The following is a 17143-nucleotide window of genomic DNA, read 5'->3' as shown; positions in this document are numbered from 1 at the left end:
GGGGCCGAATAAATTTAATAAATAAATGCAGCAGTATTTCAGCTAGGAAATGGGATCTGTGAGGTTGCTCTCATGCAATAAGTGCTTTAGAACAGGGGTCTCCAACCTTGGCAGCTTTAAGACTTGTGGACTTCAACTCCCAGAATCCCTCAGCCAGCAAAGCTGGCTGAGGGATTCTGGGAGTTGGAGTCCACAAGTCTTAAAGCTGCCAAGGTCGGAGGCCCCTGCTTTAGAAAAATATTTCAGGAAAAGGAAAGAAAGAGAAGAGGGAAGGAAGAAACAATAGAAGGAAGGCAAGGGAAACGACGAGGAAGAAGAAAAGCGAAGGGAGGGAGGGAGGGGGCGGAGTCAGGAGGACCCGCCCAATCCCTGGCCCCGCCCACCAGGGCCACTTCAGGCGCAGCGCTGCAGCCCCTCCCCCTCCGCCCTTTCTCCGCCCTCTCCTGCTTTCGACGCGCTCGCCGCTCGCCTCCTTTTCCCGCTGCCCGGAAACTCGCTGGCACCGGCGGCGGCGGCGTTGGCGGCAGTGGCCACGTTGCCCGGGCCGGCTGGCCGAGCGAACAGGCGGGCGGCGGGGCGACGAGGAGAAGGAAGGGCAGCAGCCCCGCCGCGCGCCCTGAGGCGGCGCCCCTCCCCCCCCCCGCCGCCAGGTGAGGAGGCTTCCCTTCAGGTAGCTAGACGCCCGGAGGGGGGGAGGGGGGAGAAGAAGAGGGGACTGCGCGTGCGCGGGGCAGGGAGACCGGCCGCCGGCCACGCCCCTTCCCAGCAGGTGGCGCCCCCGCCCTCCCTCCTCCCCCACCAGCGCGTCTTGTTTGTATTGTCCGTGGCTGGATTTATTTCTCCGCAACTTCACTTCACTGCCTTTAATTTTCTTTTCATTTAATTGAACTTTCGCTTTCAAATAAGGAATGAATCCTGGGGGGGGAGGAAGGTGTAGATAGAGCCCCCCCCACACACTGCTTTTCCCAACTTTGCCTCCCCCCCCCACCCCGAAATCTTGGATTCCAACTCCCATCATCCCCTGTTGGCCAGGTGGGCGCCTCCTGCGAGCATCAGGTTGGAGCGCGTATAATTAAGCAGGATTGCAGTTTGCATATTTCACTTTAACTACTTTGCGGGCTTCAGGTGCGCCTCGGTGTTTTTCTTCGGCAAATGGTCTCCCGGTGCTTCCCCCCCAGGATTCAAAGGATTTCCATAAGCGCACCAAAGCGGCTACCTTAATGTCCCTTTTTACTCGTATTCAAATCATGTTTATCCTTGTATCTGTAATCTTATATATGCTTGACAAATAAATAATTGAAATGATCCCCCCCACTTTTTAAAAAAACTTTCCAGGCTCACTTTGTGGTCCCTTAATATTAATGAGGATCCTGTGAGTTTCTAAGCTTTGATAAAGCTCCTGGTTAAGCCTGCTTAGAGTTTAGGGGTATCCCCATTGGTTAGTTTAGGGGTATCCCCACTGGTTAGTTTAGGGGTATCCCCACTGGTTAGTTTAGGGGTATCCCCACTGGTTAGTTTAGGGGTATCCCCACTGGTTAAACCATGATGGAGAGAAAGCTGGTTTATTTATTAATCTCCTAGGGCAGGGGTCTGCAAACTTGGCTCTTTTAAGACTTGTGGACTTCAACTCCCAGAGCAAAGCTGGCTGAGGAACTCTGGGAGTTGAAGTCCGCATGTCTGAAAAGAGCCAAGTTTGCAGACCCCTGCGCTAGTGAGTTTCTGTGGTTGAGAATGGATGGAATTTGAATCTTCTTTGTCCAGCTCCACTGTGATAATATAATTAGGAATGAAAGATACCTCAAATCCTGGCTTGAAGCGGATGCTTTTGCTTACTTTATAAAGAGTCTCATTCAAGAAATTTGGACCAATTGCTGATAATTGGGAGCCAATTACTACAGGTAGCCCTCATATAGCAACCACAATTGGGACTGGCAACTCAGCTGTTAAGCGAACTGGTTGCTGATTGAAATGTAACCATGTTTATGAGCTTCCTTCAACTTTGCTTTACAAACTTGCAAAGATTTTTAGTGTGAGGCTTGGTCACAAAGTTCCTTTTTCATCATCGTTATAACTGCAAACAGTCACTTATACAAGATAGTCATTAAACAAGGACAACCTGTAATTTTTAGCCTTGGTACTTACAGGGTTGCTGGGAGGGGAATATTTTCTCTGCCTTGTGGATAAAGTGGCTACACGTATATTCTGTCCAAACTATATCTGTGTTGGCAAAAATAGGGGTTACATTTATTACAACGCTGCCCAGTGCAGACATTAAACATTTTAATTTCTCAAAGTAGTGTTTTGAGCTATCCATAAACTATAGAAAGAGTGGGGATTAGAGATTCAAACTTAAAAAAAAACTTTTTTGCCTGTATAATCAGCATGATTAAAGATTATTTTAGTATTCTTTTTTAATCTACTTCAATAGCAAGAGCCATTGTGACTCTCTGCATCCCTGCAGGGAGTAATAGCAAACTGCCTTCTTAAAGCTACATGTATCACCCATTCGGGACCCAGTATTAACTGTTTCCCTCCCTAATGGGAGAAACTATATGGGTTTTGAGCCCAGGTGCAGCTTTCGCCATTTCTGCCTGTGCATTCTTGACTCATGGCTACCCCAAGGGCAGTAGCCGTGAATATGTCGCTACTCCTGGGTGCTGTGTAATTGTAGTTCTAGTAAATGTATTTAGGAGCATAATTCAGGATTGCTTTTAATTTGAACTGCCACATGCTCCTATTATATCAAATAGGAATGCTTTTAAGAAATAATAGCTGGCTCTAGAAATGCAGTAATTTATTCCTGAGCCGAACATATTAAGAGGCTTTATCTGATATAATTGTTCACCTTGCTTTCCTTTTTCCCTCCTTTTTTTTGATATGTCTGTAACACCATGGAAAGGCTGTATTTGCAATAACACTGTGATTCACGGTTGCCCTTTTCGTTGGTTTAAACGTGGACTCTGCCCTTTTTGATTAGGTAACCACTTGTTTGTCTTCGGTTTGAAAGAGTTTTAACTGAATTTGCTTAGCTTTAAGGAGAGCTTTGAGATTGAAGGGATAATTTGCTGCTTTGGGAGTATCGCTCACTTTTGAATGTTAAATGTTTCGCCAGCCCTCTGTGTAAAACATTCTGAAATAGCATCTTTCATTTTGCAAACACTCCAGTAAGAAAGGTGCATAATTACACGGGAATGAAACAGGCATGAAAAATGTACAGGCCAGGAAGAAGTACCGGTATTTCTGATAATGTTTTACTTGGGTGAGGCTAATAAAATGCATCCAAATAAGCATTTCATACATGGCAAAGTATGTAGCAATTTTAAAACAAAGTTCCATCTGGCCTATTTTTTGGTGGGATAAAATAGGGCCGTGATGGTGAACCTATTTATTTATTTATTTAATTAAACTTTTATACCGCCCTTCTCCCGAAGGACTCAGGGCGGTGTACAGCCTGCATTAAAACAATTTATATACACCCTAAAATAACAATTTTTTATGAACCTATGGCACGTGTACCACTGGTGGCACGCGAAGCCATATCGGTGGCCATGCGAGTGTTGCCCTAGTTCAGCTCCAGCACGCATGTGCACACCGGACAGCTGATTTTGGGCCTTTCAGGTTTACTGGAATTTGGGAAAGAGGCTGTTTCTGGCCTCTGAGGGGGTGGGTGGGGGGGGGAGGCCATTTTCGCCTTCCCCAGGCTCCAAGAAAGCCCCTGGAGCCTGGGGAGGACGAAAAACGGGCCCAGTGGGCCCAGAGTGCCATCACATGCCAAAAGCATGGGGAGTGTGGAGGGATCGCGTGTGCATGTGTGGGCGGCAGGGCGCATTGAATTATGGATGTGAGCACACACGCAACCCTCCTGCACTCCCCACGCTTTTGGCTCACAACGGCAATCACTGAAATTAGGGCATTTCTTATGTTTGAGTATGTAGTGGAGGGAGAAATCTGTATTCGTAGCTTAGAGACATGGATAGAACAAGGGTACAATTTTTTTTAAAAAAATTCTTTTTGTCACAACAGTATACACAAACAGTTGTCATAGATAAAACAACATAATTTGAAGAAAATATACATATATGTATTAAAAAAATATGCATCAACTATATCAATTTGATATGATGAAGGGAACAATAGGACAGGAACGGTAGGCACTTTTGTGCTCTTATGCACGCCCCTTTATTTTAATTTCAACATCTGGTGGTAAAAAAACCAACTGTGATATTCCCATAAAATGGGAATCTTTAAATTCAGATAAAGATGTTTTTGCTGCTTTAAAGAGCTCACCTTTTTAAATCCCTGGTGTTAGACAGGAAATTCCTGGGTAAAGTTTGCCTTTTCATTTAGAGGCAACATAGTAGTTATAGTTCTTTACTGAAGAGAATTTAGGTGGAGCCTTAGATGGTGTGCTGATATAGTATATAAAAACAGAAATTAGAGACTGGAAAATACAAATGACTATAATAATTTTGGAGGGGAATCTTTGGTAACAAAGACAGCTTTATACTATCAATAATGTTATAAATTTAAATAGCAATAGCACTTATATGCCGCTTCACAGTGCTTTTACAGCCCTCTCTAAGCAGTTTACAGAGTCAGCCTCTTCTTGCCCCCAGCAATCTGGGTCCTCATTTTACACACCTCGGAAGGTCAACATTGAGCCAGTGAGATTTGAAATGTCAACTGCAACTAGCGGTCAGCTGAAGTACCCTGGCGTGCTGCATTCTAACCAGTGCCCCACCTCGGCTCTAAATATTGATCAACCAAAGGCCATAGGGCTGTGATGGCGAACCTATGGCATGCGTGCCACAGGTGGCATACAATGCCCTTTCTGTGGGCACGCAAATCATTGCGCCAGTTCAGCTCTGCCATGCATGTGTGCATGCTTCCCACCGGCCAGCTGATTATCGGGTCTCTGCCACACATGCACAGGGGGAGGGGTGCATGTGGGGGTTTGTGAATGCATATATGGGGGATGGGGCACGTGCAGGGAGTGGCGCGCATGTGCAGGGATGGAGTGTGTGTAGGGTGTGTGGGGATATGTGGGGGGTGGGGTGCATGCCAGGGCTGCATGGCACGGGCTGAGAGGCTGATGCAACCCCCGCCAAGGCCACCCTGGCTGAGTGATCGTCATGCCTCTCCAGCAACAGGCATGGTAGGCTGCCTTGCCCACCACCTCCCTGCACTGCACTTGGAAGGGGCTGCTGCTCTCGCCGCCCTCCCTCCCCGTCTGGCTGCAGTTGTCCGCCTGGTCTCCCAAAGCACCACCATTGCCCGTTCGCTTTTGTTTGTTTGTTTTTGTTGCATGGAAGGCAGGCAAGCATGGCAGGGCTGCGGGGAAGGGAGTAGGCTGTTAGCTCCCTTCCCAGCGTCCCGGACATGCTTGCCTGCTTTCCACATGGCCTTTTGCTTGCCTGCTTTCACAGGCTGGCCACAGGGACACCGGGAAGGTCACGTGGAAGGCAGGCAAGCATGTCCGGGCTGCAGGTTGGGACAGTGGGGGGGGGGCAGGGGGAGCTAGCTAGGCTGTGACTCGCAGGCTTACCTGGCAGGTAGATCAGGACCACTCAGTTGGGGCACAGCGCTTCAGGCAGGCAAGCTGCAGAGCAGAGACTGGATGGGGCGGGTGAGCGGCGACTGGGGGACTGGTTTGGTGGCGTGGTGTGGCCAGCCAGTAGTTGCTGCTGGTTCAGCGACCCAGGCCAAATGTCTGCTACAGGTTTGCCTGAACCCGTCCGAATCGGTTGGATTTCACCTCTGCTCGGCGTGCCACAGATTTGCCATCATGGCCGTAAGCTTTCAGACAATCTTTGAGAGATCTATTACAGTAGTATCATTACCTATTAAGAACTGATTAAGATCCTAATCATAGCATTTGATTTGGGTGTAAATTTCTTCAAAATGAAAATGGAGGTCTGTGCTTTAACAGTTCAGAAATCATGTTTTATGAAATGGTGTTGATTCAGTTGTCATTAGATTTGCCAGTATGCTTTTCTGCTACATATTAGCCCTCTCAGTACTGTATATTTATGTTGGAACATGATACTCTCCTAATAAACATGGCATGGGGAAAGCCAACTGAAGTGAGAAACTAATTTAATACAACTGACCAATATCTGATCTTAATAGCCCTGAAATGCAGAGCTGTCTGCTAATTTTTATAAATTCACCAATTTCTGATATTTTCTGCAAAAACCTAATGTGGCGATGTTGAGATCTATTAATTTATAAGATGGGAATATATATGATGGTGATCAGAATCAGAAGTCTGAATTAAACATGTTCAGAATGTTCTTTTTCTTTAATTGTGCTTGATTCTCAGCGAGTGTATGGAAAAGTTCCTGCAGTTTTCTTGGCAAGGTTTTTCAGAAGTAGTTTGCCATTGCTTCCTTCCTGGGGCTGAGAGAGGGTGGCTTGACCAAGGTCCCCCAGTCAGTTTTGTGCCCAGGGCATGGTCTCGTGGTTTCTTGCCTGATGCCTTAAGCATTACATCAAACTGGCACTCACAATAAGCCCAGAATAAATTATGCTAAAGATATGTATATTTGGCCTATTATTAGTTTTCAAGAAATTCAGGTAGTCCTCAATTTACGACTACAATTGAGCCCAAATTTTATGATGTTAAGTGAGAAATTTGTTAAGTAAGTTTGCTCCATTTTATGACTTTTCTTACCACATTTGTTAAGTGAATCACTGCAGTTCTTAAATTAGTAACATGGTTATTAAGTGAATCTGGTTTCCCCATTGACTTTGCTTGTTAGAAGGTAGCAACTCCGGAACACTGCAATAAATATGTAATAAATATGAGTCAGTTGTCTAAAGGTAAATCATGTAACCATAGGGATGCTGCTACAGTCATAAGTGTGAAAAATGGTCATAAGTTACTTTTTAAAGTGCTGTTGTAACTTTGAATGGTCACTAAGTGAACTGTTGTAAGTCTAGGACTACTTGTAATAGCAAAACCTCTAGCCTGAAGATTTTTTCAATTTAAAACATCTAGAATAATGTTCTAGAATAATGTTCTAGAATTATTTTTATTCATCATCTGTCAGGGTCTCTGTGCTGCACCTATTGAATATCACCCGTAGCTTTGGTGAGAGTTGGAGGTTTCGTTGTTAACTATTATGGCATCCTTCTTATAAATCTGGTCTGAACTAATGTTAGGCCCTGATGCTGGCAGAACTGTGCCCTATAAAGAGTTTTATTGCCACGGAGACAAAATTATTGACCTGGATGTCATTTAGGCAGACAGACTAATATATTCGTTGGGGAAGATTTTTTTCTTCTATTCAATCTTGTCCAATTCTCAGAGACACTCTCGCATCCTGGACATAAACTGTTTCAACTCCTACCCTCAAAACGACGCTATAGAGCACTGCACACCAGAACAACTAGACACAAGAACAGTTTTTCCCCGAAGGCCATCACTCTGCTAAACAAATAATTCCATCAAGACTGTCAGACTATTTACTGAATCTGCACTACTATTAATCGTCTCATAGTTCCCATCACCAATCTCTTTCCACTTATGACTGTATGACTATAACTTTGTTGCTGGCAATCCTTATGATTTATATTGATATATTGACCATCAATTGTGTTGTAAATGTTGTACCTTGATGAACGTATCTTTTCTTTTATGTACACTGAGAGCATATGCACCAAGACAAATTCCTTGTGTGTCCAATCACACTTGACCAATAAAATTCTATTCTATTCTATTCTATTCTATTCTATTCTATTCTATTCTATTCTATTCTATTCTATTCTATTCTATTCTATTCTATTCTATTCTATTCTCTAGACAAGTCCCTGCAGTTTTCTTGGCAAGATTTTTTAGAAGTGGCTTGCTATTGCTTTCTTCCTGGGGCTGAGAGAGAGTGACTGGCCCAAGGTCCCCCAGCTGGCATCTTGCCCAAGGCAGGACTAGAAGTCATGGTTTCACAATTTCTGGCCTGAGGCCTTAAGCATACACCAGACTGGCTCTCATAGTAATTATGCTAAATAATGTGTGGATTTGGCATATAGTGTTCAGGAGTAGATGAGTTTTGGATAGAGTCATTGGAAGGCAGAGTAGTAATGGAAAAGTGTATTTGGCTATGGGCAGGCATGGAAGTGGTGCATGGTTGCAGGGAGCAGTCGTAGAGAACTAAGGAGAAACTTCCTAACAGTGAGAACAATTAATCAGTGCAACTACTTACCTCCAGAAGTTGTGGGTACTCCACCATTGGAGGCCTTTAAGAAAAGATTGGACAGCCATTTGTCTGGAATGGTATAGGGTCTCTTACACCATTCCAGACCTCTGAGGTCAATGGGTGTGTGGGTGTGTGTGTGTATAATAGAAGACTTCATAGGCCCCTTCCATCCCTATGTTTCTATTGTGAAACTACGTTCGTCATTCATAAAATTACACTGACAGCACAGGATAGGACTCCCAAAAAATTATTTTATTTTTGTCAGCGTCCTGAGACGCTGTTTTTAAGACCATTTTCTTACCTCCACGAAAAGAATGGCCAAATTTCAAAGTTTTTTTTAGAAACAATTTCAGGAATTTTGAATAGTTGAAATGTCAATTTATTTATACCACTCACCATCTCTTCTAGGTTGGTTCTCACTTTTACACTCTTCCACTCTACTTCTTGCCCTGCCCTCAGATGCTTCGGAGGATAGGTCAACCCTCTCATCTCTGTGACAGCCTCTCAAGTACCAGAAGACAGCTATCATGTCGCCCCTAATCTTTCTCTTCATTAGGCTTGACATACCCAATTCCCTCAACTGTTCATCTGTTCACTTTTAGCTTCCAGGCCCTTTATCATCATCGTTGCTCTTCTCTGCATTCTTCTAGAGTCTCAACATCTTTTCTGTGCCATAGTCACCAAATCTAGATGAAGTGTTACCAGTGCAGCATCAAGTGGTACTAACAGTCTACATGAACTTGATACTATAGGTCAGTGGTTTCCAACCTTAGCAACTTTAAGCCTGGAGGACTTCAACTCCCAGAATTCCCCAGCTAGCTTTGCAGAGTTGAAGTTCACTGTTCATTTAGTGACTATTCGAAGTTACAACAGTACTGAAAAATGTGACATATAATCATTTTTCAATTGGAGCATCCCCAGGGACACGTAACCAAAAATTGGAGTCCCAGGGTCGTGTGAGCCCCTCTTGCGACCTTCTCACAAGCAAAGTCAATGGGAAAGTCAGGTTCACTTAACAACTGTGTTACTTAACAATTGCAATGATTCACTTAACAACTGTTGCAAGAAAGGTCATAAAATGGGCCAAAACTCACTTAACAAATACCTTACTTAGCAACAGAAATTTTGGGGCTCAATTGTGATTGTAAGCCAAGGACTACCTGTATCCTTGATAACTGCCTTGAGTCACCATGTGCAAGTAGGTGGCAGTATATATTTTCATCATCATTATCATACTTCTGCTGATGCAGCCTAAGACTTCATTGGCTTTTTTGGCAGCTCCACCATACTGCTGTCTCATATTTAAGTGTTAAGTGATTGTCCATTAGGACTCCAAGGTCTCTCTCAGTTACTATTGTTGAGCCAGGTACCACCTATTCTACACCTGTGCATTTGATTTTTCTTAGTCCAAGACCTTACTTTTCTCACCACTGCATCTAAACTTACTGTTAAATTCAAAACAGAAGCTGTTGTTTCTTGCCATTCTATTTCTGGAATGAATTGTTCGTGATATGATACGCTAATAAGTGTCTGACTATCTCTTCTGAATAATATTTCAAAATTATATATTAGATAAGAGGATTTGTTGCTGTGTCACCTTTGAGGAATGATTGGGTATGGGAAAGTATATCACTGTTTGGCTAGACACTCTGATTAACATTTCCAAATTCTGTTGGATAAGGAATTTTTCTTGCCAAGTAAATTTCAGGGAGTATTAATGACGAGGGAGGGCAAAGAGTGTATCTGTGATTATTAGTATTGTATGGACAGTTTGCCTTTTCCAACAATCTCTTTCATGTCTGAGGCTGCTAAAAACGTTGTACGTGGCATGATTGGGCTAGAATGAAAAAAAAAGGGCCAAACTAGAAATGTGGCTGTAGGCATTGTACTTCGCTAATACTTCTTAAGATAGAATAATTATTTAGGATTAACTCTTGTAAAAGCAACTAAACTGTAATTTTCTGATAAAGATTGAATGATGTGTGTATTGAAATGGGCTTTTTAAGAAAATTGTTGGTAGACACTGAGTCTCAACGTTGTATTTGCTGTTTAGAAGCTAAACATTTTATTACTAAATCTCTTCAGTGAATGTACTAAATCCTCTCTCATTTTCTTTTGTTTAGGGATTTTGTGTTTTAATTGCAGCAGACAGACATGATTTGTTCAGTCTTGGTCCTTAAAATTGCATGCCAAGTTCTTTTCTGTCTTCTCTGAAATAAAAGATCTATGGAGCAAAGTGTGACGAATTGTGTCTAGATTTCTGTGTTTAAGAGTGAAGGAATATATTTTCATGAAGATAACATAATGAGAGTAGAAAATATTATCTATAGCCACTGAAATTAATAGTAATTTTCCAAAAATTTCATTTCCAAAGTAAACAAAGCTGATAAATCAAATAAGAGGAATTAAAAATATGTGGGTATGTTATTTTTATATATTTATTTGATACACTTTTTTTGGATCCTGTTCTAGTTTGATGACATTTGCAAAAGATTCTTAAAAACAATATTCATACTAAAACCTAATAATAATCTCCAAACAACTGGAGCATCACTTGAACACTGTCAACATTGACAAATTCACCATCAGTCAATTGCCAAAGGCAGCTTTATTTAGAACAACTTACATCTTTAACACCTTTAACACCAGCAATGTGAAAAACATCTGCCATCCCAGGTTCTTGGGAAGGACTTGATAGCTGGATGAAAATGCCAAATCCAGTCTAAACATCTGTGTGACAAACCATAATTACAAAGCAAGTCCAACGAGAAGAAAAAGAATGTAACAGTTCTGGAAAGAACAACATCCAGAATCAGAAAGAACAGAACAGAGGCTAGCAGAGAATTGAATAGAATAAAAAATTTTATTGGCCAAATGTGATTGGACACACAAAGAATTTGTCTTGGTGCATATGCTCTCAGCGTACATAAAAGAAAAGATACCTTCATCAAGGTACAACACTCACAACACTTAACGATAGTCATAGGGTACAAATTTAATACTTAATGATACAACACTTAATGATAGTCATAGGCTACAAAGGAGCAATCAGGAAACAATATCAGTATAAATCATAAGAATACAAGCAACAAAGTTACAGTCATAAGTAGAAGGAGATGGGTGATGGGAACAATGAGAAGATTAATAGGAGTGCAGATTTAGTAAATAGTTTGACAGTGTTGAGGGAATTATTTGTTTAGCAGAGTGATGGCCTTCAGGAAAAAACTGTTCTTGTGTCTAGGTGTTCTGGTGTGCAGTGCTCTATAGCGTCATTTTGAGGGTAGGAATTGAAACAGTTTGTGTCCAGGATGTGAGGGATCTGTAAATATTTTCACAGCCCTCTTTTTGTCAATGTTGATGTATATTATCGCATAAAGTATTGACTTGGTAGAACTGGTAGAAGTATTGACTAGTAGAACTGCAGACATACAAAGATACTGCAAAGAAATCAAAGTCTTGCCAGAAGAAGCTCAGATTGTAGAGGCAAACCAGGGGTAGTCAGCAGTAGGGGAAGCCAGCATACTTATTGAATTCTTTTCATTCCCAAAACCAAGTATCCTCTCCTATGCCTTCTCAGAAAGAACAAAGACCTCTAAAGAAGTAGAAGAATTGAAACAGAGAATTACTGAGCGCTGAGGACGGCACAAAAATAACTGAATAAGGTTGCTTGCCTTGAAGAAACAGCTAGCACAAGCATTGAAAGATGCCAATACTCTGATATCAAATATAAACCCTAGTTTACTTCAAGAAACAAACCAACTAATTTACAGTATGGATACAGTTATAACTGAATATCTGGGATGCAAATTCAATAAAGAAGGAAAAAAATCAAAGAGCATCACCAAAGTTGAAGATTTGACTGGGAAATAAGATCAGCATGCTAAGATCAAATGCAAGCAAGCTAGAACAGATGAATAAAAGAAGCTGAAGAACAAGAAGACCAAAGAATACCTGATCAATACTTAAGGAAGCTCTGGAAATAATAAAGTAGCAAATAATAGCTATAGCCAAGAAGATCAGCAAATACAAAGCTCAAATTGCCTGTTATAGGCAGAATTGCCCATTTCAGTTAAATCAGAAACGTTTCCACCACTTTACCATCTATGGAGAGACTACAATGAACCAGCCAACACCTGACAAGAAGAAACAATCCAAAGAAATAAAGCAAAAATGTAGCTTGGATAAAGGTGGTAGACAACAATAAAATAAAAGTGTGAAATGAACTTGGAATAAGAGTAGAAATGATGGAAAAAAGGTAAGAAAGATAACGAATTAGTCAGCGCCAGGTGAAGATGAACTGCATAGTTTTTGGTTGACACATCTGACTGGTCTACACCCACTCATTGCCAAGCAGTTTAACAACATACTGCAAGCAGATGCAATTGAAGATTGGTTAACACCTGGCAAAACCTACCTGATAATGAAAGATTAAAAAAGTGGGGGGAGGCCACACCAAGCAACTACGGACCTATTACCTTGTAATTGCACACTGCAGTCAAGAAGAAGGTTAGAAGTGAATATATTGCGAGAGTGATGAGAGAGATTTTAAAGTCTAAACTCAGTGGAGGAAATATCATTAAGACAATATGGAGGCAATTCTAGTCATTAGATACATAACTGGAATAATGGACTGAAGTCAAGCAGAACAAAAAGCCCTGGATAGGAAAACCAGAAAAAATAATGACAATGAATCATGCCCTTCATCCTTCAAGTGATGTTGACAGACTCTACTTACCTAGGAAAATAGGTGGGCGTGGGATGTTGCAAGTACATCAGACAGTTGAAGAAGAACAAAGGGCTTTGGGAGAATATTGGAAAGCCATGAAGAAGATGTGTGCTGTTTGGTAATGGACCATGAAAGCTTACGGAGAAGCCACAGTGGCCTACAAAACAGGCCAAATGAAAAATAGAAAAGAGAGTGCCAAGGACAGGTAGTCCTCAACTTACGATCCCAGTTGAGCCCAGAATTTATGTTGCTGAGAAATTATTTAAGTGAGTTTTGCCCCACTTTATAACCTTTTCCACCACAGTTTTAAGTGAATCACTACAGTTGTTAAATTAGTAACACATTATTAAGTGAATCTAGCTTCCCCATTGACCTTGGTTGTCAGAAGGTCGCAAAATATCACATGGCCTTGGAACACTTGCAACCATCATCTCTCTGTATACCAATGACTGCATCTCTAACGATCCATCTGTTATTCTATTCTATTTTATTCCATTCTGTTCTGTTCTATCATAAATATCAACCAGTTGTCAAGCATCTGAATGCAAATTGTGACCATAAAGATACTGCAACTGTCATAAGTTTGAAAAATGGTCATAAGTCACTTTTTTCAGTGCTAAATGAAATGTTGTAAGTTGAGGACTACCTGTATTACAAAGTATGCAAAAAAACCTAGTAGGTCAAGCAGATAACAAGAAGACCTTGCAATGGCCAAGAGCAGTAAAGTTGAATAAAGAGATAGAAGGGCTAATTCTGGATGCAGAAGCCAAGCCTTAAGATTAAATGCACAGTAAGCCAGAATTGAGAAAACGGGAACAGACAGCAAATGCCGCCACTCCAAAGAACCTGAAGAAGCTGTGGACCACCTAGTTAGTTGCTGCAAGAAGCTCACACAGATTGACTACAAACAACGGCATGACAAAATAGCAATAATGGTGGATTGGAAGATCTGCAAGAAATACTATTTGTCTGCAAGAAAGAACTGGTGGGACCCCAAAGTAGAAAAAATAATAGAAAACAAAGAAACTAATGTGCTCTGAGGCTTATCTGCCCCATAGCACCCCAGATGTTACAATTGTTGAGAAGAAAGACAAAAAAGTCTGGATAGTGGATGTTGCAGTACTTGTAGACAGCAGAATAAGAGAAAGACCCGGAGAAAATCACAAAAATACAAAGAGCTGCATATAAAAATAGAATGACTAGGGCAAAAGAGAACAAAGGTAGTACCAATAATAGTAGGTACTATTACTAGCCCAAAACAATTACCACCGGCATTGATAAAGTCATCATCGGTCAATTGCAAAAGGCAGGTTTAGTTTGGAGCATCTTACATCCTATGATGTTACCTTTAATACCATGAAACAATAGCAATAGCACTTAGGCTTATATACCGCTTCACAGTGCTTCACAGCCCTCTCTAAGTGGTTTACAGAATCAGCATATTGCCCTCAACAATCTGGGTCCTCATTTTACTGACTTGGGAAGGATGGAAGGTTGAGTCAACCTTGAGCTGGTCGGGATTGAAGTAGCCTGCAGTACTGCATTTTAACCTGGTTTTGCACATACCAGTGCTAGCTAGCTCTCCTTATATTGTGTGTTGTTTTGTATTTCATAATTAAAGAATCAAAACAGAGGTGTGATAATAAGGACACTTCTCACTTCAGAAGATGACACTATAAAAAATAACTCTATTTTATAGAAGAAAATTTAAAGAATTTAAAACTCAAACAGGTTTCGGCAGGTAGAAATAAGCCTTTCAGGGTGACCAGAGACTTAAAAGCAAGATCTGGTGTTTTGAATTGTGAGTAAAAATGAAGTTTTTCAACTCTGGTTAGATGTCTCTTTGAAATCTTGTCCAAGCATAGCTTTAACTCTTTTCATGCCAGCTAATTACTTTCAAGTTGTCTTATATGAATTTTAAACAATTAAAGAGTCACCTTTAGAAAATAGAATTAAAAGGTACTTGAGCTTCTTTGAGACTAGTGTATTATTCACAAGACAGATTTCCTTTATTTTATAATTATGTTCCCCCAACCATGTGTAATGTGAAATCAAATTAGGGGAAAAAAGGGAGTTGGAGTATGGTGTCAAATTTTGTAACCCAAATTTATAAATTTTTAGAGCCGTATTCCACATTCCTCAGATGGACTTCCTTCCTTGTCTCATGTACTATTTAAAGTGAAAGCATTTTATCCTATCTTTTCTACATACAACTGGATTTTTAATGTGTGTAGTTATGACAGTGATACAATGCATCACAAGCACTACAGATTTTACTAGCATTCTTCTTACGTTGATTCACAGTAGATTCACCAGGTCCAAAGCTCATTTTAGGACTGAAGATCCTTTTCCAGCTTTGGAACACAATGTGGTACACCCAACTTAATTTCTGGTGTTATTAGAACTCTTTTCCCTTTATATTTTGCTAAGAGTATTGGACAAGATGTTGATGGCCGTTTCAACCTCGTAGTAACAATAGTCTTTGTTCAGTGACCATTCAGAGTTACGACAGTGCTGAATGAGGGAACTTATGACTGACTCTCATGGTGGTGGCCATTGCAGTATCCCTGCAGTCACGTGATCATGATTTGAATGCTTGGCAGCTGACTCACAATTACGATGGTTGCATCACCCTGTGGTCACATGATCACCATTTGCAAGCTCCATTGCCGGCTTCCAACAAGCAGAGGCAATGGGGAAGCTAGCAGGAAGTTGTGAATCACGATTATGTGATCACAGGAGACTGAAACCCTGCTGGATTTGCCTAATTATGACACCTGGAACTGCCAGAACTGCCATTTAAAGTTGGCACAGTCACGCTTATTAATGGGCATACTGGTCCCACAATTGAGTGCAGAATTTCTGTTGCTAAGCAAAACAGTTATTGAGTGATTTTACAACCTTTTTTCCTCCGTGGTTAAGTAAATCATTACAGTTGTTAAGTGAATCACACATTCATTAAGTGAATCCAGCCTCCCCTGTACACTTTGCTCGTTAGAAGCCAGTTAGGAGGGTCACAGATGGCAGTCACAAGACACCTGGATTCTGTAACGGTTGTAAGTGTGAAAAAGTCATGAATCACTTTTGTCAGTGCCATTGTAATTTTGAATTGTCACCAAACAAATGTTGTAAGTTGAGGGCTAACTGTATAACAAGTGTAGAAGTGCATAACAGATGTGGAGACAGGGCACAAAGCAGGAAAACGCTGCACATCCTAAAGGTGAATTTAGAAAGTGGTTTTGGCAGCAAGATCTCTTGGACATTTGCAGACCTTTGGCAGAAATTCAGTATACTGGTGCCAGTTGCACACAGCAGTGTTTTCTCTTTGAATTCTTGGATGAAAATGATCAATTGCATAATAGCATAATCGCATAAAAGGCATTTCTGAAAAACAAGGGAAACCCGTATCTCCTTTTCTTTTGATTGAACATCACAGTGTAAACTCCGAGTCCATCATTTCTTCCAGTTTCATGTTCAGCCCTGTCACCACTTCAGTTAAATGTTCTCAAGGTGAAAAGACAATTGAAGATTTGAGTGAGGGGTCCTTGGTGCTCTCTGAGCTTGCTTGTTTTCTTGCAGACGTTTCGTTGCCCTTACTAGGTAACAACATCAGTGCTAGTAAGGAGTGTTGTTTGCTACTGGTTTTTTGCCTGACTGTGTGGGTTGGGGCGATCTTAAGAGATTCGTTGGTTGGGCTGTTTACATCAAGAATTTTTCAGAAACCACAAATAGACTACTGCAACCACATGTAATCAGCGTAGCACACAAGCCAACTAAAGCCCTTTAAAACGTCTTAAGCAAACCAAAAGACCCAGCAACCTCAGAAGAAAAAACAGGAGTCATCTACAACATACAGTGTAAAACTGCAACCACCACTATGTTGGACAAACAAGCAGAGGACTGGCAGAACATATCCATGAACACCAACTGGCAGAAGACATTTCACAACGTATAGATTTAACCATAGTTTCAACAGGGAAAATGTGACCATCCTAAATCACTCCTTACTGATGATGTTACCTAGCTAGGGGTAATGAAAAAACATTACAAGAAAGAGCAGAGAACACTTAGGACCCCTCATTTCCATCCTGAGCTACAAATATTCTCCTTTATTGGAATATTTGTGCATTGATAACCCTTCAGTTCATTTTGTGTGTTCCTACAGTTCTTAAATAGACAAAAACTAAACTTTGTAAATAGGTAAAATTTCAAATCAACAAGC

The 17143-nt window shown here is 41.2% G+C and overlaps 1 protein-coding gene across 2 annotated transcripts in view; it reads left to right on the top strand.

Moving 5' to 3' along the window:
* Positions 1-439: 439 nt before the first annotated feature.
* Positions 440-17143, top strand: part of LOC131204956 (ligand of Numb protein X 2-like) — a 69247-nt gene continuing 52543 nt past the window's right edge. Inside the window, exon 1 of one of the 2 annotated variants that reach the window (XM_058196669.1) lies at positions 440-650. The gene's annotated coding sequence lies outside the window, so the exon portion shown is untranslated. Of the gene's footprint in view, positions 671-17143 lie in introns of both variants that reach the window. The other variant, XM_058196668.1, reaches the window with a different exon arrangement.

This window comes from Ahaetulla prasina, chromosome 11, assembly GCF_028640845.1.
Source record: "Ahaetulla prasina isolate Xishuangbanna chromosome 11, ASM2864084v1, whole genome shotgun sequence".
Classification (NCBI taxonomy): domain Eukaryota; kingdom Metazoa; phylum Chordata; class Lepidosauria; order Squamata; family Colubridae; genus Ahaetulla; species Ahaetulla prasina.
Note: the sequence above shows the minus strand (reverse complement) of the source record. Positions and strands in the feature narration are given on the sequence as shown.